We start from the raw sequence: 27,372 nt of genomic DNA, 5'->3' as shown, positions 1-27,372 counted from the left end.
TAATGCATTAACTCAGTGACTCAATGATTTCACTTCACAGCTGTGAAATTCATAAAAGCTGTGAAGTCTGTTCATCTAAAGCTATCATATAATCTTATAAGTTACCACTTTTATGATTCTTTGTGTTCATGTGCCCTGTTTGAAACTTGAAGGCAATTTGGAAAAGAGCGACCAGCATGTTATTCAAAATTACGCTAAGGTTTGGGACAACAAAACGGTGAGTAAATGATTACAGCATACAAATTTTGTGTGAACTATCCCTTTAAATGTACATAATCCATAGGCCCTTGAAAGAGCTAATAACGTTTTTTAATGGACTCTGCTATCATATCTCTTGGACCGGAGGTGTGTGGATAAAAGGACTCTCTGAAAAGAGAGAGAATGGAAAAGCACAGTTAATCTGGGTAATCTTTTTTGGGAGGCACAATGTAGACATTCATTTTATAATCTGTCTCAGTATGTCAAATACAATAACAAAGCCATTCGCCATACTGCTGATGCTGACAGCAAGGTTCACCGCTCGGTCCAATACTAATTTAATGGTTCCTTTGCAGTCCCTTTGGGAGCAGCAATAAAGCCTGGTCTGCAATATTGGCAATGCCGCTGAACTCTCTCTCTCTTTCTCTCTTACTTGCTCTCTCTTTTTAACTCATTCTCTATGCAAATCCTTGTGTAAATATGCAAAGTAATATCCTCTGATGTAGATTTGAATTATTCTGACTATTTGAGAGTCAATATGGATAGCATTCGTCTGATTAGTGCTAAAGACCGGAGCTCCACTTCACTTTGAATTTCACACATTTGCTATAAGAGCTCAGGGCGAGCAGATTTATCCACATGTTAAAACTGAATCATTTGGATATCGTGAGAATGATTTATTACATTTCATTACCATAATAACACATTATGTCTGTGATATACTTTCTCATATCCACATATCATATAGTCCATGTTTTACATGACTTCATTCCTCGTTATCGTACAGTCCTCTTGGGTGTATTACCATATCACCAATTTGGTCCCAGAGAACCATGAAGGCTATTTTAAAAGACTTCATTTTTCTACACCCCGATAATCTATCAACCTAAAGCTTAGCTGTGTCCTGTGTGCTACATGTTAAATGGACAAATTAGAAGTATGAATACAATGAGACACACTTCTTTCTTAGGGAATGATATGGGTGCATGAAAACAAAAAATCTTTCTTTCTTTCAACACTCAAAAAAATAAGCTGTTGAACAAACTTAATTAAATTAAGGAAAACTTTTCCACGAAAATGAATTACATTTTTTTCCAACAAAATCTAATTTGTTTGAAATGATTTGTTGTAATCTTGTTGTATGAACTTAAATTCATTTAGTCATTCCTGCTAGATAAAGTTTTGTCAGATTGACTACATTTAATTTTTGCCCTGCCTAAAATCGCCAACATTATAATTTTAGTTAATTTGACTCTACAGTTATTTCCAATGATACTACTAGTGTTCAGTTTAATTAAAACCACTTTTTACAGAGTAATATTGAATATTACTTATGCAGGTTTGCGAAAGAGGTTTAATGCATGTATAGAGTATACTGAGGCCCACAGCCCTAAACTAAACACAGTCTGCACTCTAGTTCTAATGCGAATGTAACCCAACATAAATAAAAACTGAGCACTTTTTTTTAATCTGAGCATAGTTGAGCCAATTTGTTTGTCAGGACAAATAATGTCAACTTGGCTCAACTATGTTTTTGTACTGTACTAGTTTTAACTCCATTTTGATGAATGTGTAGTTACTGCATTTTATCTTTTTAGGGCAGCAGAACATGGTTTACACAAGTTTAAATCATCTGTTGCTCAACCAATCATCTTCATAACCCTAGCTGTAAAATAAAAGGGCTGCAATTGGCTGATTTGAATGCTGTTCCAGGAACGACAAAGGATGTCGATCCAGGAACAACTACTGCTTGTGTAAATAATGTTAAACAACATCAATATACAGGGAGAGTAAAAAAAAAAAAAAAAAGACCAAAGACTTGGCAAGTCTGAGAAAATCAAAACAGGCTGCTGTACAGCCACACACAAAAAAAGGCCCGGCTATATTGTTAAATGCTCTTTGGTCATAGAGTTTCTGACTTGGCTTTAATGTTACATTATACTGGTTAATACATTACCATATAATTTCCCTCTCTTCTCCCCATGGTCTGAAAGGCAAGGCGTGAAATGAGAGAGGTGAAATAGAGACATTAGCAGGGTCAGAACCTTCACAGCCAATCATCAGGATGAAATTCAGATGGTGTGTGTGTGACCTTGTAATTTGCATTTCTTTCTAACCTGCTCTCATTCAGCGAAAGAGAGCTCAGGCCAAATCAGAACACACGTACAGACGCCCAATGAAGCTAAATTGTCAACTACGGTCCGTCGTTTTATGCTAAATGATCGCCTTGAGTCATTCTAGTTGCCGTATATAATTTTCTCGCGTTTGAATTGAGGATACGAGAGAAAATGAAATTAGCCGGCTAGAATTAGTTGAGGCAATTGTTTTCTGTAAATCATTTGGGTAAACGCCACTAATCAGGTTTTCAGCGCACTGCGGGGTTGAGCTTAGCAGCCAAGGCCTCCACTGTGGTGATTTATTAGCAGAATGCAGAGAATGGATGGAAATGAAGAAGGAGATGAAGGAAGAAAAGAGAGGCCAAATTGTGGAAACCGAGGAACCTCCCAAGTAGGCTTAGATGCTGAGTAAGAGGTACGGCAGATGGATCACAACGAGGGTTTCCCAGGATTCCCTAGGTCCGGGGACACCCGCGCTGATTCAGAGGAGCGTGTCAGCATCGACTCTGCCAGCGTGACCCTAATCATCTGCTTCTTCCTGTGAGACGTGGAAGCAGTTCATATTGCTCCGGCGAAGAAGGCGTGAATCTTTCTGATCTATTGCTGGCTCTCCGGGTGTTTGGAGCATAATAAATCAGCACGATTGGTTGGATGGGAAATCAGAGGAGTCTGGAGCTCCATTCACTGGTTTTTAATGGCCATGCAAGTTGATTTGTGTTCCTGCGAAGTCACAGTGGCGGGAAATGCATGAGGTTGTCAGCCAAAGCTACGCGGCAGCTCCGGGAGTCTGACTCACATGTGGGATAGTAACAGCAGGGATAGGTAGCGCTGATGGACTGTCAGGTTAAAACTCAGACAGAATTGTGAGGATTCCAGCCGAAGATGAACGAGCTTCACTCTGATCATCCCATCTGGATTTGTGTTTGACACCACCGTCTGTTCCATTACAGCTCCAAATCCAGATGTGACCTTAATACTGTTGTCAGGAGAAGATCACAACCCTTATAAGTCTTATAGGTCAAGAAGGTCTCTGACGGATTGGACAGTGTGCGAGGAGCTGAGTCGAAGGCCAACAGACACAAACTACCTTCCACATCACAGCCTGAATCAATGCAGCTGGATCCATCGGACTCAGGAGGGGAAGTAAGAAGGGACAGGTGTCTGAGGCCAAACCACCCTGGCTCTCGTTCCTCAATTGTTTTCCCACGTGCTGTCTGATGGCTCCATTCCAACCTGTCTGATCTTTACACAAGCTAAAAGGCTTGGAGACGGTGCAGGTTTACAATGACTGCAAGAAGGTCATTTGCTTATCTGCTTCTTTAACCTTAGGGTCTCTTCTACGCCCACCATAGCCAAGAAGTCGGGCCCCGTTCTGAAAGAAAACACATTAAAGTCTGTGGCACGCTTCTTGGAGTCTTATTCCATTCATGTGAATTAAATCTGATGATAATTGTCGGCAGCTGCTCATATTATAGGACTGTAACGGAGACATTTACGCTCTCGAGCGTACAATCACAAATGATTAACCTGGTGAAGAAATGAAGAGGTGAGGAAGTGGAACGCATTCACATCTCTCCCTGGACAGGTTCAGCCAAGTGATTTTTATTCAAATGCTGTCATTTCGAATCATGTTACCATAGCAACACAACTGCAACAGAAAAGCAAGAAAATGTGTGCCCAAGTATTTGATGATGAGCCCCTTATTACAGTTTCTTTCCAATACATGCTATTATTGTTTTGAAGAGGATGCTCATTTGAAGGTCCTTTGGATCCATCACACCATTGAGTGATTCCTGGATTGTCTGAAATACAATGTTTTCTTCATTTAATAAAGGCACCTGAGATCCGACTGGCTGCCGGCGCAGTTAAGCGGCGTGTAATATTGAGGGACCTTGGGGATTGAGGCCGATCTCAATCCCATCCTCATTTTCGGCAGAACGTGTGGAGCGCCCCTCGTTCACGTGCTCTCATGCTGTCCTCAACCTGGTAGTCATGGGAACAGGTGTCATGTGACCAAAAGTCAGGCAAACTTGGGCAAAGGAGGGGAACTGGCCCCGTGGAGGCAGTCAGCAGCGCTCTTGTCTCTTCTGACACGTTACCTTGGAAACAAGCCGGGGAGACAGGAAGCAAGGATTAGAGTAAGCCCCTGTTTGTTTGAATAAGAGTGAGGATGCTGCTCGGACTCCAGACTGCGCTTTGTCGAGGGGGGTTCGTGGGGGGTGTTGTGTGTACAAGACTCATGTTTGCTGCACAGTAGAGAACACTGTGAGTTTTGATGTCAACATGACAGGCCTGTGTTTCCGCAGCCCAGCTGTGTAAGGCCACAAATAACAGGCATCATAAATAATTCATCCACTGTAGTGCAAATGATTGCGAGAATTGTATGTCTCAGCTGCCTTATTTACACCCCTCACCCCATTATTAGATCTGTGATACTGTAACACATTCGTAAAACCTTGTGGTGAACTTATTAATCCAAGTGTAACCAGAATGCATTATTTTGATGCAATGACATAACGCTTATTTTTTACCAGCATGTCCAAATGAATTAAAAAATACATTAAAAATACTATTTATACATACAAAGACTTGAATAAACCTTCTCTAAAATGGAATTAATTAATTTTGATCATTTTTGGGTGGTATAAAGTAAAAAATGTCAGGACAATACAACTGTACTTCTGTCATGATAACTCTCGGAGTGTTTGGCATGGTAATGGATATGACAATGTGGATATATTTGGTCTTGGTGGAATAGATCTGCTAGGCTGCTGCTGCAGAGCAAGTACAGGACTTGCTACTGATAATACATACACAACACGCTGCCATGAGCAATTAAGACATGCTGCTACTGTACAATTTAGCATACATGAATCACCTATAGCAGATCTATACAGGTGGAACTGGGGAAGGTGGGAGTTTTCTGAAAGTGGGCTGCAACTGCTGCAGAAAATGCTGACCAAGTATTTGAAGGTTGAGCATGCAAGCTCATTGGCTACTGATTCAACAGGAACCAATCAGCTGTGCCCTGTAGAGAATAATGTGATTGCAAGCATTTGAGTTAAGGTCCTATTAGCCTGCGCCACCTAGAGTTTCATTACAGAACTTTGTATTGATACTATAATGAATTATTACTTCTTACTTGATGGTTACACCACATGACATTTTTAGCCATTAAATTTGAAACTTTTCTTGAAAATGGTATGAACGTTTATGAAAACCAACATGAATACAAAGAGTATATTTGTAAGAACCTAGGACTTTTTAAACTAGATGTTTTTTAAAGCTTTCTTTATTTATCATGGACACTCTTATTCTTATTGTCCTATGGACGTTCATGCTCAGGATGTGTGTTAAACGGCATGAAACGAAGGCCCTTGAGCGGCGACACGGCTAAGGGATGGAAAGAGCCCTGTGCCGCGTTTACCCCCGAGAGCTGCCAGAGTAATTATTTAACATCAAACAGCCAGGCTGCAAGGTTAATAAAGGGGATGTAACTGAGCTCCCAGAGGCCCTACAGGACTAATATTTACTGTTGATTTGGACGTACTTGAGAAGGAGTCTGACAGTCTCTCAATATCACTGACAGTTCTGTGGATGGATGGGGGTGAGACGCGCTGGCCTGGGGATATTTTACAGGTCCCGTTGCCTGTCGATCACGATGGCTGGAGCCTGTTGCTGCTGCACTCGTTCCTGCATGGGGTGAGCAAACTGAAAAGAGCGGCTCCTCGTATTCACAGGGGTGCAGAACATGCCAATGATAAAATCGCATTATATGTGCAGATTAGACTGTAGGTAAATAAGGGCTTCTGGGCTGTCATAAGTATAATATCTCTCTCATTCTCCATCTCTCCAAGCAGAAAGACCTGGGGAACTAAAAGACAGAAGAATTAGTGTTAAAATCAGATACGAAACCTCTATGCCTGTGGGTTCAAGTGCTCTTTCAACAACGGGTGACCCACTTATTTTAATTGCTTATCCGCAAACACAAAGGAGAAAAAAGATAAATAGCACAGCCTTGTTCCACCACCATCCCCATGCTTAAATACGCAGCATTGCACAATAACTGTATGATCAAGGCGTTTTCACACTTCAAAGCATAAAAGTGAATATATTAAGGACGTTCAGCTCCAAAAACTTAAAGAGTGCGTGGAGGATTATGGACAAACAAGCTTAGCATACGAACAGCTGACCGCATCCATGAATACAAGCTAATTCATTTGCAAAAATGCATGTTAGAATTCACATAGCAGGAAGTATTATGAAAATCTCTATAGAATATCCCTCTCAAAGAGTCTTGCTGCTTTTTTTTCTCACGTTTGAAGTAATCTTGACAGATCTAAAAGTGTCAGTATTATTTTTCTAATACCTTAAGGCACTCATCCTCACAATTTCCTTCAGTTTCGTTTATCAATTCAAAATAGCTCGTAAATGACCCTTAAGGGATGTTGTATCGAACCAAAGTACCTTCATTTAGCGCTGATGAAATGCACTTTGAAGTTTCTCCATTGATATTTTAAGGCGAACAGACTTCGGTTCATATTGTTGAAATTATTCAGCATGAAGCTGACTCCCACCACAATGTCGTCGCTTGGTCTCAAACCAATTATGGTAATATTGCTTCAGTTGGCTAGATAAATACTCTGGCTCGAAAGCTCTCGAAGAATAGATCTCTGCAGTATTTCACAATACAAGCATTTTTGTTTTCATATCTAATTTTCCTAATGAATATTTATTCAATCAGTCACAAAGCTCAATGCGTAAAGGCGCAGCCCCTAAGGATACGAGCAGCTTTAGCCAGCGGCCTGTGACATTTCACAGTGGTAATGCCATGAGATATTTCACCATCTTGGTGGCATTTCTCATCATGGCCATGTTTTGTCCAATCCTGAATGTGGGATGAACATAGACTTTCTTTACAAAGCATTATTCAACTGTACGCCTGGTGATACATGGGAGGATATTCTACTGTAGTCAAATTTCATTTCCAAATCAAGGCTTCTGAATTATTTGAGGAAATTATGCAACACACATCACACAGCCTGCCCGACTATGCACGGCCATCAGAAAACGGCAGACAGAGAGATATGAAGATACATCAGTTGACATTTTCGCTCGACTCCCTTACAAGAAGACAGCTCTGACAGACAAGCCGCTAACAGCGTTCTATTGACCCCAAAATCATTGAATCCCTTTAAAAGAATGCAATGACAGATCGGTGGGCTATCCTTTGCAGAAAGAGCACTCAATAAGTTGACATATTTGTGTTTAGTTTCTCACTTTTCCCTGACAGAGCTGTCAAACCATTCATTCCTTGGAAATATCATGAATGTTCTAATCTCGAATGGCTGTCAGGCGTTTTTCCAGGAATAAATGTGAAACTTTAAAGCACGTAATGAGAAGGCGTATCGCAATTTTCCGAGAAGCGATTCAAAGTGCTACCTTAAAAAGGAATGGATCTCCCCACGAGGGGCGTGCGGAATGATGAATTGCATATGATATGACAGTGAGAGCTTGAGAGGAAAAGGGAGGTAGCGCTTTTTAATGCTGTTGTCTAGTTGCTTTCATTCTCTGCACTGCTCCCCGTGTTGTCTTCGGTTTTTCACTCTCAAGCTATTCTCCCCCATATTGTCCCATTCATCTGCCCTGACACCAAGACAATGGCTGAGGGACCATCACATGCCTCTCAGCACTTTGAAAAATGAACTCTTTCTCACTATCCTCTTACATCCTCAGCAGTATAAAACACCGCACATCTCTCAGCACGTCTACGCCGGTACTCTGAATCAGGCTTCTTGTGATTGAAGCCAAACGGGAGCATGGAGGAGATTTCTTCTTTGGAGCGAAGGTTAAAATCAGTCTGTAGAAAGATCACGGAGGTCACAGCTCTCGACTGGTGCGAAGGTGCAGACGTGTGTCCCTGAGGTGCAGACAATGGCAAATTGCTTTTCAAATATAAAGGGTCACTTCCTCTCTCAATGGAACAGAAATGTTGATAGTCTTAGAGAGAATCGTGATAAGTATATTGCGATATATTTCAGAGAATATGGATAGGATTTAGAAAAGATTTTATATGGACAATGTTGAAGAAAACCTAGTGAGCTGACTCAATGTCTACATAAAAAAAATAAAAAAAATGTAAAAAAAATATTCCTTGTTAAATGTCCTATTTCACTCTGAAATACGGGTTTAATTTCTAACATTAACACATGACTAAGCTAACACATCATATAACACTCAGATTAATCTTTTTTCTTTGTTGAATATCCTGTTTTACTCTGAAATATGTCATACTATCAAAGTCAAATTGATTGTGAGCATGCGGCTGTTCTTTAATTCTAACATTAGCATGGGGCTAAGCTAACATTGTGTAAAATAACACATTTAGATCCATCAATACAAGTCAGTACTGATCATATTTCTCTTGGCTTATCAGTGTGTTGAGTGAAACATTGAACAAAATTAAGTATCTTAGAAAGAAGCATAATTACTGTAGTATGCTAATAATGTATTTTGAATATAATGCCCAAAAAGCATCTAGGTAGGCAGCACACTGGGATTTGAGACACGTGCTAACATGTCATATGCTGTACAGAAAAGCAGCTGAAAGAAATGCCGGAAGACCTAATATTTAATCAGTTCAGCAATGTTCAGCTATACCAGAGCACTGTCAAAACAAATGTGTAAAACACTCCTCAGCTTTTAAAACTACAGTACTATGTCTTGAAGGTAAAAAAGCATTTTCTTTTTAATGGTTTTCATTTTGCTGCGTGTAAAACGCTAAACTCCATCAGACCCCCGGTGTGTTGTTCACGCAGAAAACAAAAAGCCTATTTGTTGTTTAGACAGCGTCTTCAAAAAAAAAAAGAAGACAAAAAATTAGTACTGCACCTTCTCTGAGTGCATTAGGAAGAATCTAGCGCTCCGAGGCACAATTGCTTGTGTATAATGTTCGAAATGATTGTTGACTTTACACTATAATTCTGTTCCCAGTCCACCACGAACCACTCAGTCTGCTAACACAATACAGACAACAGAAACTGCAAACACATCTCCCAGTCCTTGCTAGGCCAATGAAAACATCATCAGCTGCATGGTGATTACTGCTGTGGGCACATCATTGATCTCCCAGAGAGCTGGTCCATCCCGTCACCGCTTTCACATAATGGCCAAACTTTTTCCCTGGGCTCTAATCGATACGGCGTGAGAGCCTCCACTAATGTGGCCCGACCGCGATGGCGTACCCCCATTAACTTTGATCTGTGCGGAGTGGATCACCTCCCTGCATTCAGAGTGCCTTCATTGACCCAGTGCATCGCTGCATTGTAAACCTACAATCAAAACATACAGCATCTCCGTATTACCATTAAGCCATTTACTTGCGCACACCCCCTTTGGCGAAAATCAAAACGACCGGACTTAAAACGGATGCATAATTAATAATTGTTTAGGTTTGGCTTCATGAAAGGGGAATGCTTAAATAATGCATGCCTTTACGGTGTCGTTTTTTTTAATAGGGTTTGCTCTCAGAGCCTTACGTATTCTTTGCTGTCCTAAAGGAAGAACTGGTTATTGGGTGGTATTGATTCTCTTCCAACCCCCTCTAGCGTGGAGGCATTAGTCAGCTCTGGCCGTCTGCCAACTAGTCTACATAACTGAGAGTCTGGCGTGTTGCATTCAGGTTGAAGGATATTTTTAATCTCGTATATGCAGCCACTGTAAATCGGTTTATTTTCATAATTAAGAGAAATGGCTGCACAGAAAGATCAATAGGGTTAAAGATATACAACTGACGGCAATAACGAGCAATCTGAATTTGGTCTTGCAGTTAGGCCACGTTAAGCCAGAGCGCTGGAACTCAGTATAGAAGAATTACAATAGAAAGACACCTGATTCACAATTGATGTAAGAAAACATTGTGTTCTTGTATTCAATGAAGTTCAATGAAGTGAAACTCAGCACTTGTGGCATAATGTTGACTGCCACAAAAATGTATTTCTACTTGTGCCTCCTCTTTAAAACAAATAGCAAAAATCTGGGTTACAGTGAGGCCCTTACAATGGACGTTAATGGGGCCAATCCGTAAACATTAAATACTCAGTTTCAATAGAATAGCCACAGGACGTAAATAATAAGAGTCGGCATGATTTTAGTTTAAAAAATCATAAGCCATAAACCCCAAACTTCACTGTATAAAACATAATTTACACATATTTACAGGTTAAACTATACAGATAATGTAAGGTTTTATCCAGTTTTACAACTTGATTGCCATGACAACATATCTGGTCCTACACGACCCGCTCCGAGCGGGATTCGAGCTGGCATCTCTGGCATGGGAGGCAGGCAGCAAACAAGGACGCTAAAGACCGCAGTCTCTAGTGCTCCTCTTGAGGCCGGGGAAGTGAGGTTTACTCACACAGCTCTTACTAGCTTGCCTAAGTTACACTCACCCCCCTAAACCTGACTCTCATCCGGGTCATGGCACCAAATTTAACCGGTCCTACTCGAGCCGCTCCGAGCGGGGATTCAAACCGGCATTTCCGGCATGGGAAATATAGTAGTCTCTGTTAGTCTTTAGCGCTCCTCTTGAGGCCTGGGAAGTGAGGTTTACTCGCACAGTTCTTACTAGCTTTGCTCCATTACAACATCAAAATGCCTAAAACCCTACAATGACTTCTAATCACACACAAGTTTTAACAGAATAATTCATTTAAGTGCTCTTACAAAATTGGCGCCAATCGCCATAATTGTTAGTGTCTTATCATAACCTAAATTTTCACCTTTTTTTTGTGCTTTTTTTGTTCGTTGAAAAAATGAGAGACAAGTACAGTTTAAAATGTGGTACATCACAAATGCTGTCAATTGAGCTTAACTTGAACTGGGAATATTCCTTTAATTCAGTTTCTTTGAATCGCTCTCAAATTTTTCCTCTGGTGGCTCTGCTAAGACTTCCCATCTGTAATTAGTTACAAATTGGACATATCGCTAATCCTCAGTTTAGACTTTGCATTTACATTTACTTTTATGTTCCTGGAAGATGCTTCGATGCAAATGTCTCCCCTGGTTTCAATAATGATCCGATTCTTTCCTTTGGGTTGTAGATGTGAGGTCGCCCGGGAGGATGAGAGAACGCTTGGGGGGGTAAGAGTGCCGGCTGAATTCATCAGCCCGCAGGGAAACCGGCATCCCACCCGGCCGACATTTTCAAAGAGCCCAAATGTGCAATTATAAACACGCTGAAGCGAAGTTGCTTCATTTTACTTTTCCATTATTCCAGGGCCGAGTTGAATCATTTGGAGAGAAATAATGAGTCAACCTAATCAAGGACTTCCGCTTTTTGCTCAACAATAATTACATAGTCAGACCCGCTGCAGAGCTGTATGATTTATGACAGGACATGATGGATATTAATGGATTTCTTAATTGGTGCATATGTTTATGAAATTGGCTGGCAGGCACTGACATAACAGGCTGTCAGGTAATGCGAGCCCTCTTCAGGAACTGCCTGGGTGGCTGTGAGGATAGAAAGATGTTTGCTGCACCTCTGTCTCTGCAAATAAAAAGGAATAAGAGAAGAAAAGAATGGAAAAACCCAGGCTGCATTGAGGAAAGCCACCGTGCTCGTGTAGAAATAATGTATCGCTGTTGCATGAATGCATTTTTAATGCTTTTTTTGTTTAAGAATGACTGGAAACAAAGACTCCACAACATTAAACTTTCATAAACAAACCCGCTCACTTTTTATTGGAACTAACTGCGAAGAAAGTACTTTAGTGAGGTTCTCATATAATACGGTTGCGTCACCACTGTCTGGGAATGACTGATTTTATTCCATTTCGTTCCTCTCTTGAGCTCAGACAGAACTGTCAAAACAAGACCCTCTGCCTATAGGTCAAACTAGTTGATTGTTCTTTCAACTCACTTCCTAAGCCCATAAGATCATTATAGTAACTCAATACAGGTTTAATAGAGCATGTGGTTAGAGGGCAGATGTGTGTATGGGATTCTGGCATGGTTCACTTGCTTTTAACATATGCGTGATCTGAATCCCCCTGTAATTAAATAGTCAAACAAACTGTAAAATATCTCTCCAATTATTGCCACTGGATGTAGTCAGTCATGTCTAAAAATGTTCAGGTTTAGTCTACTCATCAGAATTCAACCAGCCGGGAAGGTAAATTGTCATTGAGGCATCGGTGATGGGAAGCTTGCAACATTAGCTGAGGAAGAGAATCCGATTTAATTTCATTGTAATTCTCCTTAACGCAATTTGCTCCGTGCCTCGGTGAGGTAAAAGACACGAGGAATGGCATTATGCCGTTTGATCAAATAACGTTGTGTAAAACAACCTGAAGATGCGTTTTCTGTAAGATCTTGGCTTTTAGAACTCGATTTCAAAAAGTTCAACCGTATGATCTAGTTTAGAAGTCTCTAAAAGCCTCACAGAAGTCTGGTAAAATCCTGATCATTTAACACATATATGTTGCGGTTCGTAGTGCGTTGAGCGACATGGCAAGTGATTGGCGGTAATGATGATATTTAAGGAGATGCATAATCGAACAGAAGAAAATGGCAGACGGTCCTCCGAGTGTGGCTCAGGTCTCCCACAGATCGAAGCTGAGAGGAAGACAGAAAAGGATGTTCTGCTCAGATGGACTCCTCTACATCTGCCCTCTGGGCTTGCAGTTTCTCATTAAATGCAGACAAAGAGTCCATGTTTTTTTGTCTCCTGACGAGGCCCAGACTGAAAGCGCGGGGACCGTGGACACGCTCGCCCCATCTGCGGCCCTGACTCGCGGGCTCGCCCTGAGAAAAAGGAAAAAGCTGCAGAAGAAATCGAAAGGAGAGAATGACACAATCTCATTTTTCAACGGTGACTGTCGCTGTTGATGCACATACACATATACGTGCGTCCACAAATAGCGACTGCAGCAACGTTTCAATTCTGGCTTGAAATCTAATCAGCCACACGTGTGCAGATTTCACGTTTGGAAGTGGTGCGACGGGGGTGTCGTTCACACTTCTTGTGAGAAGAACAGCAGGAAGGCTGTTTCATTAAGCATCTTTCACCATTACCACACCATCTTCCTTTTAGTCACTCTTTCTTCCTGCTTTGTGGTGACTTACAGCTGAGGGAGTTCATTCTGCATTGTTTCCATCTCGCCTATTCAGATTTTTAAGGGCTTGTCATGAAGCAGCCAGATGCTTGTATTCACCGCAAAGCTAAAGATTATTGAGCCGTGGAGTCTTTTTGTAAGAAAATATCCCCCATAATGCTCAAAGTTATTGCCTCTTACGGACAGGGAGCAGAAACTGTAATCTGGCTATTTTTATCGCACACAAACTATTGTCAGCCTCAGACTTTGTTCTTTGCGGGGATGAGCGCCGCCTCGGGCAGTAATCACTCTGACAGCCCTCTAGTCTCAGAGAACCTTTGGATTTGTGATTTTCCCGCTCCGTGGTCTTTGGATACATCAGACCTTGTAATATTTCGGTTTTAGTCTTTTAGCGGCTCAGACTTTCATATTTCATGACAGACAACTATGGACTGCACAGTCTGATCTGCTAAAATATGAGAATGTGGTGAAAATGGTATTGGTTTGAAAACCGTATTCTGTTCTCTCAACAGACATTGCTTAGAGTGCAAGGCTGATGGATATGTTTACTTATGCAGTGAACAAATTAGCTTTAATTAAAGCAAATTGCACTCTTGCTTCCAAGTGAGGAAATATAGGATGTTTGTGCTGTAATTGGTTGAATGCTTAAACCACACAGTTTGATCATATATTTTGTATATATATATATATATATATATATATACATATATATATATATATATATATATGTATATATATCACATTTTTCATTCAAAAAAAAAAAAATGCACATAATAGAAGTGGTGTATTCAAATCGCTGTATGTGTGAATTGTATTTTTTTTATGTTAATGGTCCATTATAAAAAGATAATGTAGCTTTTAACACTTTACTTCGCTAATCTTTGGGGGGAAAAAAATCTTGTTACTGGAAAAACTATACTTTTTTGAGAACAGCTAATTTCACACTACTGAAAAATGTAGTTAAGTTCCTTACAAACAGTAATCACTACTTATGCAAAAGGAAGCAATCATGCTTATTCACACACAAACACACTCACAAAGGTTTTCGTGATCCATTGGCCTACTTAGGTGATCAAAATTCTCATTTGGGTCTGCGAGAAACCCATCATTTGGTCATTGGGTCCAGAAACCCATCACTGGCTCAACAAGAAACGGATGAGCGGGAGCCAAGTCTAATTAAAAATTGGAGCGCAGATGTTTTGCCTCTTCACTTTCCTCTTAGACGCGTCTTCTCAGCATCTGAGGCTTTCGTGCCAATGAGACGCAGTTTTAGAAGTTCATTAAAGTGATATTACTGGATTTAAACTGTAGACGTGCACTACAGGGCAAGATGCTTGAATATCACCATGCGGAACGTGACAGTGTCAAGGTCTGAACAGTGATCCATGCAAAGGCTTTTCCAGCGAGAAGATCATCACATAATGCTGCAAACTGACAGCTCATTTACATAATGGAACAAGATGACAGTGATTTGTACAGTCAACTTGGTGGAAACTTTCGAAACTAAAACCATTCGTGAAATCCCTAATCCAAACACGTGGAAAAACGAGGCTAAAAGCCATCCGGGATAAAAGGCCACTCTTTGGTTTTATGTCCTCCCAAAATACATAATAGCACCGCAGCACTTTCCAAAACACCTGTTTGTCACCATCCACTACAATTTTCCTGATGCATGACGTCTATGACAAGAGGCTGGTTTTGAAATTAACACGTTTTGAGACAAAAACACTTGTTTATGATTTTTTCGTTTCATTCAAGGTGATTAAATGAGTAGTTTTAGTAACTGAATGTCAGATAAGTGGAAGGATAAAATGTTAAATCCCCCTTGTTGTAGGGACTAAAAACCAAACAAACAAAAATAAAGGAGTTCACAAATCCCCATAACTCATCTCTTATCTCTTTAGTTACCATGGCAATGTCAGTTCTGAAACATAAAACTTGTCAGATCTTAAGACAGGATGTTTCTGTGATATGACCCCAGAGAACTGAGGTTTAGCGCGCCAGATATTTCACAGATTGTTTTTTAAATTAGACTGATTCTCTGACATCGGATTTCTATTATATTGTTTTGTTTTATAATATTATTCTCACATTTCTGTTCAAAAAGGCCCTATGTTTAAGACTGATAATGTCATCTGTAAGTTTATCATTAAATAAACGGCAGCATAAACCTATACGTCTTGGCTCAAAAGCAGCTTTAAAAATTAAAAGTGTGAGGAACGTCGATTAAGGAACGAGATCGTCGTAGCATCGTTCATATCGCGGGGGTCTAATCAAAAACGCTGATTCATGTTCCGAGCGAGATCTCATCACTCCGCCGTCGTTTCGGATGCGAGCTCAGCAGTGTTGCTTTCACTCCGAGTAACCCATGCCATCTGCCATGCTCAGCGCTCCCCACTGAGAGACCATTAATTACCAGATTCACTCTGTGGGACAGTGGGAACTGAAACACTCACTTTAAGCACTTAAGTGCATGCCAGGAAATCACAAGTTATTTAATCCATCACTTAATTGATTCATTTATTAATTAGAGATTTTACATGTACCGTTAATGCGCTGATTTCACATACCGTGAGCCCCTTACTACAACATCCATGGTAAAAATGGGGAATTGTTTCAGGCGCGCTTCCCTGATGCAATTACATGTGTGCACACAAGTTTTAATGATGTTCGGCTGCATGGCACTTATGGGCGACATTCACCTGTTATGCAGTTATGATGCAATGCCAGCAAAGCCACTGCCCCATATTTCTCGTTCCCTCTCTCTCCCTGTTATTAGAGTTCCAGTATTTGATTATCCAGTGGAAAAAAACGCCACTGACTAATCCAGCTCAGATGCCCTTACTCTTTGGTTTAATATCTTAATTGGAGAGAGAGGTAGTGGGAGAGACCACTTTCATTCTCTCTATTTTTCTTCCAGAGATGAGGCTGGAGTGCTGATGTCAGGACAGTGCTGTTTCCGTGGTAATGAGCTGTCAGGGATATGAAGCTGGGCACTCGATTTCTCACATCACCCATCCCCCTTTCCAAATCAGAGCCAGAGAGCTAGAGAAGCGCTTCCCTCCTTGCGTTTTCTGGGAAGAGCGCCCTGGGGGACGACGGTGTCATAGGCGCAGAATGAAAGCGAGTCCAAAAACGGTCAGCTCGGTTGCAGGCTGAGCCAGTCCTGTAATTAGGCCTTTAGATGTCGTCTCTTGAATGGGATGGGGGGGATGGGGGGGATGGGGGGGGGGGACTCAGGGAACCGCCGTTGGTCTAAAGCAGAGGCTGTCAACTTTGTCGGGCCCAGGGAACCCCACCCCAGACACTCAGGAGTCCAGGGACCTGATGATATAAAAATACTCTGAAAAAACACTGAAAAGCTTTTATTATTTTTTTCTAAAGCATGGACCTACTTTCTCAATTAACTATGTTTACATCCTTTATCATGTCCTGGAGTCATCATGCCTCATGAACTATGTAATAATTTGATTATTTTGACCTCAGATAAAAAAAAAAAGTAATTGGTAAAAAAATTTAGAAATAAATATTACTAAATATTACTATTTTCTATCAATCAAACTATCCATCCGTCCGTCCGTCCGTCCATCCTATCTATCTATCTATCTATCTATCTATCTATCTATCTATCTATCTATCTATCTATCTATCTATCTATCTATCTATCTATCTATCTATCTATCTATCTATCTATCTATCTATCTATCTATCTATCTATCTGTCTGTCTATGACCACCCCAGGGGTCCATGGACCCCCGGATGACAACGCCAGGTCTGAGAGATTGATTTAATTCACCAGGCGCTAATAAGACAAACAAACAGCCAAACCTCAGGGCTGTTCCAGGCCACGGTTGTAAGCCACACTGATGCCGCGATGCCTCATCACAAGGAGATGTGTCATAAAGAAGGTTTACGCAGAGCTTGTCGCAGTCGCGCTGGCAGTTAAACACGCACTATGCCTCTGAGAACACCACTGTACACTAGACTGTTTTCCATTAACTGAGATGCTGTCCCCCAGCCGATAGTGTTGGAGACAGTGTGCGCAGAGATCACTAGAGGCTGTCAGAGCTGCTGATCTCCGGAGCGGCTGATCTCTGGGGCAGACGCTCAAAAAGAGGAATTCAGGCTGCTGGAGTTGGTTTAGCTGAACATTACTTTACAATTTGAAAATGACAACACAATCATTTTCGCCTATTCACAGAGGATTATCTCAATGCACAATGGAGGAAACGTAATTAGCTCATTATTCACATAGTAAGCCAAAACATGTCACAATGGCGCATTAGCAGTTGCTATTGTCAGGATAGCTGAGCACACTGGCTCTCTGCGCTCTCTCTTTGGAATAGAAAAGATGAATACAGTAGAGAAAATTTGGCAATTTTGCTTATTTACATTCTCCGACATAGACTTGTCATCTGTGCTAAAATGTACATTTGCTGGTGTTATTGAGAGTTCTATTTCCAGCACACATAAGTCATGTTTCCTGCACTGATCTGAACTTGCAGCTGTGCGTCTCTGTCCATGGTTCTGAAACCATGCGTGTTACTACACAACTAGCATAAATGAGTACATCTAAAGTAAATGATCAAGTATACTATACAAATTAGTTTTAAGTTACTGGAACTCTCTTGTAAGTGTACACTACTAGACATGCACTTGTTAGTACTACATACTATTCCTATTTCACTTTACTTAGTTTTTTAAGTGCAATCGGTTTGCATGCTTATTTTGAGTAAGGTTAACTAATCGGATTTTACAGTGTATGTGTGTTACACTACCTACATTTACATGCGGCCAAATAATATGTTAGTTATAAGATTGATGGCTCAACCGGACTAAAAGGATATAAAGGGGTGCACAGTAAAAAAAAAAAAAAAAATCTTTCAAAAAGTTATCGAACAAAAAAGTAAAAAAGTTTCAGTTTAAAGATTATTTGTGTGAACTGAACAAGAATACTCTAAATGTGTTTCTAACAAAAGTTTCTTTGTTTACTGTACTTGGATACTCAAGTATTTGTTCAAAACCTGTCCAACTTTCCAGACTGAGTCATTAATTTTACATTGCACAATATTGTGCAAGTTCCCAGCATGTATTGCAGCTAGCTTAAAAAAGAAAAGAAAAGAAAAAAAAACTGTGTGGTTACTAATATTTAAAAAAATATATCATTGCTATAGATTTTACTGGCTTAATTTATTCTGCTGCTGTTGTCACTGTTAGTTAGCTCTGGTTTTTGATAAAAGACATACATGAATGTTACATGAAAATATTAAATATCATGGATTTATATTTACTGAAATAATATTTTGTAGAAGGGGGTGAAAATGACCATTTTCACCTGAGATTGAGTCAAATTACAAAGGGGGAAAAACAATTATTTTAATTTTACACGGAGATTGGTAGGACTATTAGCATGCCAGATTGCTAAAGTCAACAGATTTCACTAATAGACCTACCAATCTCAGTGTAAAAATAAAATAATGATGCTGCTATCTTCATTTGTCATTTTTACCCCCTGTAATTTGTCTCTAAATCTCTGGTAAAATTGTTTAATTTTGACCCCCTCTACAAAATAGTGGATTACTCAATAAATATTCATCCATGAAATGTAATATTTTGGCTTTCCTGACTATTTATGTTTGTCTTTGATAAAAAAAATATGAACAAAATAAAAAATTTGAGCCGGGGGAAGTTCCTGAAATTTGGTTGATTTGACACGGAATGACTCAGTAATCAGTTGAGTTAACTAAACAAATTGAATGCAATACGTTGGGTTAGGGTTAGGGTTAGGGTTAGATAACCCTAGATAAGGGTTATCTAGATAACCCTAACCCCTTAGATAACCCTTAATATTTAAGTTATGTCAACTTATTTTTATATTGTGGTGTAAACCTGATCAATAGGACAAAAAAGTGCATTTAATGCCTAACCCTTGTGCTGTGTTGAAAACCTTATAACACTTGTGGTGTTCCCGGTCCAAAATGACCGGCCTGCAAAAAAAAAGTGCTAATAAATCTCTCGTTATGCTGCATCATCACCAAATATTGGATTCAATCTTTTTGTCAACTTGATTTCTTAAATTCCCTAGGGTTTAACTATTTGAATACAAAAAAAAAGCAAGATAATTTTATGGAGCATTCCAGTGTGTTGGTTTAATTAAAACATGGTAGTTTTAAAAATGTATTACTCTATTTATTTATTTTCTCTGCCTTTCCCAAACCTTTTTTGACACCGTGTTAATCCCACACAGATCCAATTAAAGACAAAATATATATTGATTTGTAGTTTGTGCGGATGCACACTGTTTCTCTCTTGTAAATGTTGTGTCATTTCAGTAATTAGCCTCTGGATAATATAAATGTTGGAGTTTGGGCTTGTGTTTGGACTGCCAGCCAAGAGCAGTGGAAGGAACTAATTACCAGCCACGTGCCTGTAGAGTCAAAACCTCCACCCACATACACACACACTTAATTATACTGATGCACATACATATGCACGTAAGGAAATTGTAAATCTTTCATGCTTTTCTGCATCCTCATTCAACACATTCACATAATGCACACAGTTCCATGCAAATACAAGTGCACACACGCCTATGCATTCGTTAGGGTCTTTTATTCTGTCGCTGTCATTAAGACACTAGAGAAAGCGCTGATGTTTGATGGATATGAATGCGTAATATCAATTTGGAGGGAGTGGAAATCAAGGAGGAATGTAGCAAATTGGATTTCTGTAAGCACAACTAGACATGTCTCTCTAAAATTCTCAATGGTCAGTGGATGTCAGAGCGCGTCAAAGGGTAAACTCCAAATGCCGGCAAAGGGGTCCAAGTGAATGAGAAAGAGTATTCACGCTATTCAGCCATCTTAAGTTAGATTCCAAACAGAAGTAAGCATATTTGTTCTGTCCGAGCTGCACTAGAAATACCATTGAGAACCAGTGTGCATTAATTTACATTTGATTGCACAAGTTTGCAAACTAAAATTCATAAACTCATTTGTCCAAAGTGTGAAAATCTGCTTCTCAGCATCATGTAGTCACTGTTGGGAAGAGCTCAAATGTGCAGAAGATACACATCATCCTAAAAACCAAGGGTAAACTTTTAAACAGGATAATTAGTGTAAATTCAGTTATTAAGTTGTCTTGTTGTGGAATTTATGTAAATATATGTTCTGTGAAATCACCTAATAAGGGCAGTACCTAAAAAAATAAATATATTATCCCTTTTTTAATTATAAACATCTTGCAGATTATGCATGGGGGTTGCAAATGTATGCTCTCCACTGTATCATTTCACATGAAGTTATTGCTTATAACACCAGACTACATGTACTTTGGCTAAAATGAACAAGGAAAAGGAAGTGAGGGTATATATATATATACCCTGATATGCATTGAAATAATTTCTTATGAAATGAAGTTGAAATGAAGATCTTATTCTGTTATAAAACCTGAAACTCCTAAATCTGTGCAAAACTGTTTCCATGTTTGACATTGCAGGTTTTTCGAAATAAACCAATTTTGCCAAGTGAAGTGAACTTCAACAGACATTCCCTGCTGAGTGTATAGGGAGCAATGAACACTGCGCAGGGAACCTGTGAATTTGAACAAAGCTAAAGTGTTCTCAATGACAGTCCGTCAATCTCTCAAACCACGGATTTTTCCACTATTTTTGCATCACTATTGCAAACCTTTGTGATTTTCCTCTACACACCAAGTTGTGACATCATCCCTCTGTGTTCCTCTGTTCCTAGTCAGAAAGCTCTATTGTGTGCGTTTTCGATTCAATCCAGATTCCATCCACACCTTCCCTCTCAATTCCTCAACTATATAATACAAACTCCCACTTCCTCATACTCACAGTACAAGCGTCACAGGCAAAGCCTCAGGCTAGCCCGGCACAGAGGAAATGAGCTCGGTCCTTTGAAGGCAATGGCTCCTTAAAGCTCAGAACAAGAGAGGACTGGCTCAATAATTACCAGAACACAAAGCAAAGGGTTTTCAAGTTTAAAGCTATAGCACTGCATGTGGCGTTTAGACTATTTAATTAGACAGATTTGTAGCAATGCAACCCCCCCCCCCCCCCCCTCCCTCCAATGCGCCTGTTCTGCTCCAGCTGAACTAGCACACATACATACATACGCTTGTCTTAGTCTCTCTTATAAATTCACACACAGCTACCCGACAGAACCGCTCTCACAAACACAAACTCAGCATACTCAGATACACACATACACCGGCCTATTACGGTCTAAGAAACAAACACCTTTTAACAAGCATGCACTCACAGATCCACCCACTCACAAGGGGCTTGCTGTCAGACACCTGCACACACACACACAAAACTCCACCGCAGTAAGTTCATTGTGCTAGTGCTCCATTAGAGATGTTGGATGCCAGAAGTGCAGGTCAACGATATGGCAGTTAAAACAAATTCACACAGTGGAAAACAACATTTCTTAACAAGCATAGTTGTTTTTTTAAAAAGTGTAATCTGGCTTTATTGACATTTAGACACTGAAGCTCATTTAAAAACCCTGTTTTTCATCTCGCTAATGCATATCTTTTTTTTTCTTTTTTTTTTGAACTAGCACTGGTCAACTCTGTAATTGAAAAATCCTCCCACACTTACTCACCCCTACATAGACATGCAATTGGAATAAACAGATATTCAGGCATGAGTTCTGATTAATTACTATGCAAAGCAGTTCTGAAGTGCATATGTCAACATTTACCAGTCCATTTAACCAAAAATTTATGATTTAGTTTTATTTATTACACAGTGCTCTGGAATTTATTGTGATTGGTCAATCGCTGCATTCAGCTAACAGGAATTTCGTAATAGTAAGTGAATCTGCAGATTGATTATTGTGCTGTCACATTTACCATTGTTTGGCAAATTAGACAGCAAAATCCAGTAATCCATGCAATTGGGAATTTTATGTGAAGGCAAATCACATGGATTTACCGCATTGACCGAGAAATCTGAAAGTGACTTCTGTGCGAGTTGTGCTTCACTAAACCATTGACAACAGACAATGGACCTTTTTTTTTCCTTTGACAGGAATGAAAACGAGGCTGAGGGATATAAGTACACATTCAATGGATTGTACTGTTGTTTAACAATATACATAGCAGCTGACAAAACGTCTTTCCGAAGACAAAAACCCCATAAAATGGGTTTGAAAGTTGTGAAAATTATGTAATCTAGGGCCTTTATAAAGTGCTTGCCATAGTAAAGACTGCAAGTCTATCCCTCACAACTTTGTTTTCATCCATCTTATCCATCTACATCCATTATGGTCTAACCTGACTAAGGTCTGACAATAGACAGTGGATCTTTATTGCTTGCAAAATTTCGCTTCAGCCGCTATAGGTAAATAACGTGAAGAATAACAAAATGCAGTAAAAACTGAAACTACACTGTAAAAAAAATCTGTAGAAATTACAGTATTACTGGCAGCTGCTTGCCAGTAACTTACTGTAGATTTAAATTGATGTTATTTACTGGCAACAGTTTGTTCAAAGTTAAATGAACATTAAACATTAACAAGTCTTTATCTTTACAGAATAAAACTAAAATAACAGCCTCATGCAAAGCATTCTGGGAACCAAAATCTGAAGGAAAAAAAACAGAAAAAGGTTGATGAAGATTTCTGGTTCCCAGAATGCTTTGCATTAGATTAAAGACAAAGACTTGTTAATGTTTAATGTTCATTTAACTTTGAACAAACTGTTGCCAGTAAATAACATCAATTTAAATCTACAGTAAGTTACTGGCAAACAGCTGCAAAACTACAGCAATTTTTTACAGTGTATTTGTGACATTAAACAGCTCAATAAACAAGTTAATATGAAGTAATTTACTTTTCATACATAATATTGATGCTCCAAACAAATCTAGCGTGGCCTGTTGCACCTCCAAACAACACACAGTGTTATTCAGCGTTTTTATAAATCTGTTGACTTAATGAGTCAATATTTCACTCATTCATTTCATATCTGAATGGATCAGTGTTTGAACGAGTCAGTTGAATGAACAGAGTCATCTGTTTCATACTTGAAGGAATCAGTCCCTGTGTCCCAATGTCCATACTATCAATCCTAGTATGTGAGATTAGAATAAATGTGTCCCAAAGCATAGTATGCTGAAAAGAGTATGTCAAAAGTCCCTGGATGGTCTACTATTTCTGGTAGATTTTCGAAGTGTGGATCTGTGCACACTATTAAAAAGGATAATATTTCCTACAACTCATTGCGCTTTGGAAGAGGATTTGGTTCAAAACCACACACACGAGTAAAAAGTGTTAAAAAAACACAAAATATGGCTAATATGTGCAACATACAGTGAGAGGTTTAGATAAATGTTTGAGTGACTAATAATCAGTTTAACCTGATAAAAAATATTTATTTAATGTTATCCATGTTATATAATAATATGGACTTCAAAATATCTGTTTGGCCATTAACTTTTAAATGCATCATTATGACCCGTGACTGCAGATCAAAGTGCTCCTGCGTTTCTCTCTGATACGGTAGGAAATTAAATTAAATTAAATTAAATGTGGAGAATTTTAACTGTGACAAGGTGATTGACAGGCCAGTTTTCGGTGACATGATGCAAGTAACAAAGCGACAGAGAGTAACCGTTAAGACGCAATTGTATGGCATGGTAGTATGTCCCAAAGCGTGTCTACTCTTTTGCTACACACTCAAAAGTGTGTGCAGCATTCAATTGGGACGCAGCATGAGTTTTGAGAAAATCAGTTAAGTAAATGATTCAATTACTCACTTATAAGGAGTCACCTGCTTAATTCCGAAATGAATCAGCATATTTGACTGAATCATTTGAATGATTACTCAAAGAGTCGCCTCCTACTGGCGTATAAATGTAAACTGCAGAAAGAGTCAGTGAAAAATTACTTCCTCCAGCTTATTTTGCAATAATGACCAGCAGACTGAACATTATCCTTGCGAATTACACAGCTTTTCAGTTTTGCAGTGCATATGCCAAAATCTAACATTCTCCTCATCCACACATTTTGAAACAGATTTATTTTATCTAGAATGGGACATAACATGTTTTACTGACATGTTTTCTGGATTGCCAAAATGATTTTATCAAACATGACAATTTAAAGACCCTTTCTAAATAGGGCCATTAATTTCGATGGACAGCTTCCATCCTTTATTTGAACTTGTATGGTCGTGCTATACCGACAAGCTTCCCTTTTGTACCACCCCGCATCATGCTGGCATTGTTAACCGGTATGCACACAATCATCTCAGCTCTCATCTCGCCAGCCAGCAGCTCGCAATGCAGAGATCATGAATATTGACAGGAGATACAGGACTGGGGTCCGGCTGCTCATTTCACCACGTCAGGCCACATTGCAAATCTAATTCATTTTCCTCCCTGGACCACCATCTCACAAAACTGCCAAGTGTGATGGATTGAGTCAGAAATTCATTTTTCCTCATGTTCCAGAAATCTTGCAACATTACAAATTGAGGAGTATCCTGAGGTGGTTTGTAGAGCGCTGATTTGTTTCTGTCAAACGTTTGGGTCACATCATTCTGGGGTGTCATTGGTTTACACTCGCCTCCCTTGACCCCTAGCAACATTTTGAATGGACAATTCATAAAGAAAAAAAAAAAAATACAGTTTTTGTTTCCCCTATAACTTTACAAAGTTAGAGGTCAATGTAGGTGTCTGTTGCCACCAGTAGAGGGCCAAAAAGAGCCCAAAAGGTCTATAATTGTAATGCAGGAGAGCTTTAAAGATGCAGGCAAGTAGGATCCCCAACTGCAGTTATAATTAGTGATGGGACGGTTGATACCATGTCACGGTATATAGATTCGCTGTCTCCTCTCTCGTCTTGTTGTTGAGTGTGTGTGTGTGTGTGTGTATGGGCGGAGCCGCTGATCACTGCCGCTGATCAGTTTCCAGCTGCAGCTAATCAACGCGCCTGCTGCAGCCAATTTACACACCCTATTTAGTCTCTCTGTTGTCACCTTGTCTTTGTCAGAGCGTTGTTGGATGTTCGGTGTGTTCCTGCCTGTTCCCGTGTTATCCTGCCTGTTTCCCCGTGTGTTCCTGCCTGTTTCCCGTGTGTTCCTGCCTTCATCTGAGCCTGTGTGTTCGTCATCATCATCATCATCATCGTCGTCCTCGTCCTGCACTCTGATCACCCGTGCCATTTCCTGGTTTCCGGTTTGTGTTCGGCATCTTCATCACCATCTTTCACCACCGGAGTTCTGGGCTGTCCCCAGCGTCCCTGTGCTGCCAAGTGTTATCTCTGGACATTATATCATTCATCACTCACACCATCTCTGACCAGCTCTTCTTAATAAATATCTGTTTACACTTGCAATTGAATCTCTTCATCATTTCATCACAGAACGCTCTGACCTAGAATGGATTCAGCAAGTAGACCTGCACCTGATCTCAATGAGTTTTTGTCACGCAGCATTTCAAGAATGGACCAACAGGAGGAGAATCTGGCTGTCACAGGGCGAGCAGTACAGACCTTGGTAGCACAGGTGTCCGAGCTGACCCAACAGATTCAACAACTCGCTCGTCCCACTGCGCCCAGCCCACCGCCGATTCCCCCCACTCCACCAGCAGCCAGCCGCCAGCCCGAACCTCGACTGCCTACCCCTGAGTTATACTCTGGTGAGCCCAATTACTGTAGAGCTTTTCTGATGAAATGTTCCATGTTCTTTGCTTTGCAACCTCAGACTTTCAATACGGAGGAATCAAAGGTAGCCTTCGTCTTGACGCTACTCGGGACGGGCGGCTCTGTGGGGAACGGCAGTGTGGGAAAACCAACATCTCTGCTGTTCCTCGTTCCAGGCACTCTCGGAGGAGATGAGACGGGTCTTCGACCGGGCGGTGGCAGGAAGAGAGGCAGCGCGTCAACTTGCCGATCTCCGTCAAGGTGATCGCTCGGTTTCTGATTACTCTATTGACTTCCGAACCTTAGCCGCCGAGTGCCACTGGAACGAGGAGGCGCAGTGGGACATGTTCCTGCATGGGCTGGCTGACCGCATCCAGAAGGAGATTTTTACCCTGGACCTGCCCACTAAACTGGATGGACTTATTGAGCTGGCTTTGAGGGTGGACGCTCGCCTCAGGAACACGTTCAACACGTCAGACGAGTGCTTCAGAGGTTGCTAGAGAATGGGCTTTTTGTCAAGGCGGAGAAATGCGCTTTTCATGCACAGTCTGTTCCTTTCCTAGGTTACATCGTCTCTTCTGAGGGAGTGAGTATGGATCCTGACAAGGTTAAGGCTGTGGTAGATTGGCCAAGTCCAGATTCCCGTAAGGCCCTACAGAGGTTTCTGGGGTTCGCCAACTTCTATCGGCGATTCATTCGCAACTTCAGCCAACTAGCCGCACCTCTGACTGCCTTGACCTCCCCCAGAACAACGTTCAGGTGGTCCGATACAGCTGAGGCTGTATTCTCCAACCTCAAGAGTCGCTTTGTTTCGGCTCCCATCTTAGTCGCCCCTGATTCCTCACGTCAGTTCGTGGTGGAGGTCGATGCGTCAGAGGTGGGGGTAGGTGCAGTTCTATCCCAACGTTCTTCCTCAGACGACAAGATGCACCCTTGCGCGTTTTTGTCCCATCGTTTATCACCTGCCGAACGTAATTATGACATTGGTAACAGAGAGTTGTTGGCCGTCAAGTTAGCATTGGAGGAGTGGCGTCATTGGTTAGAAGGGTCGGGGGTACCTTTTATCGTTTGGACCGATCATAAGAACCTTGAATATATTAGATCTGCTAAAAGACTCAACTCCAGGCAGGCTCGATGGGATTTTTTTCGGACGTTTTGACTTTTCTCTATCGTACCGCCCCGGGTCCAAAAACATCAAACCCGATTCCTTATCTCGCATTTTTGATCCATCTGAACGCCCGGTTACTCCTGAGTGCATTT

Source organism: Abramis brama, assembly GCF_963993115.1.
Source record: "Abramis brama genome assembly, chromosome: 25".
Classification (NCBI taxonomy): Eukaryota; Metazoa; Chordata; class Actinopteri; order Cypriniformes; family Leuciscidae; genus Abramis; species Abramis brama.
The sequence above is the reverse complement of the archived record's forward strand: the minus strand, read 5'-3'. Positions refer to the sequence as shown.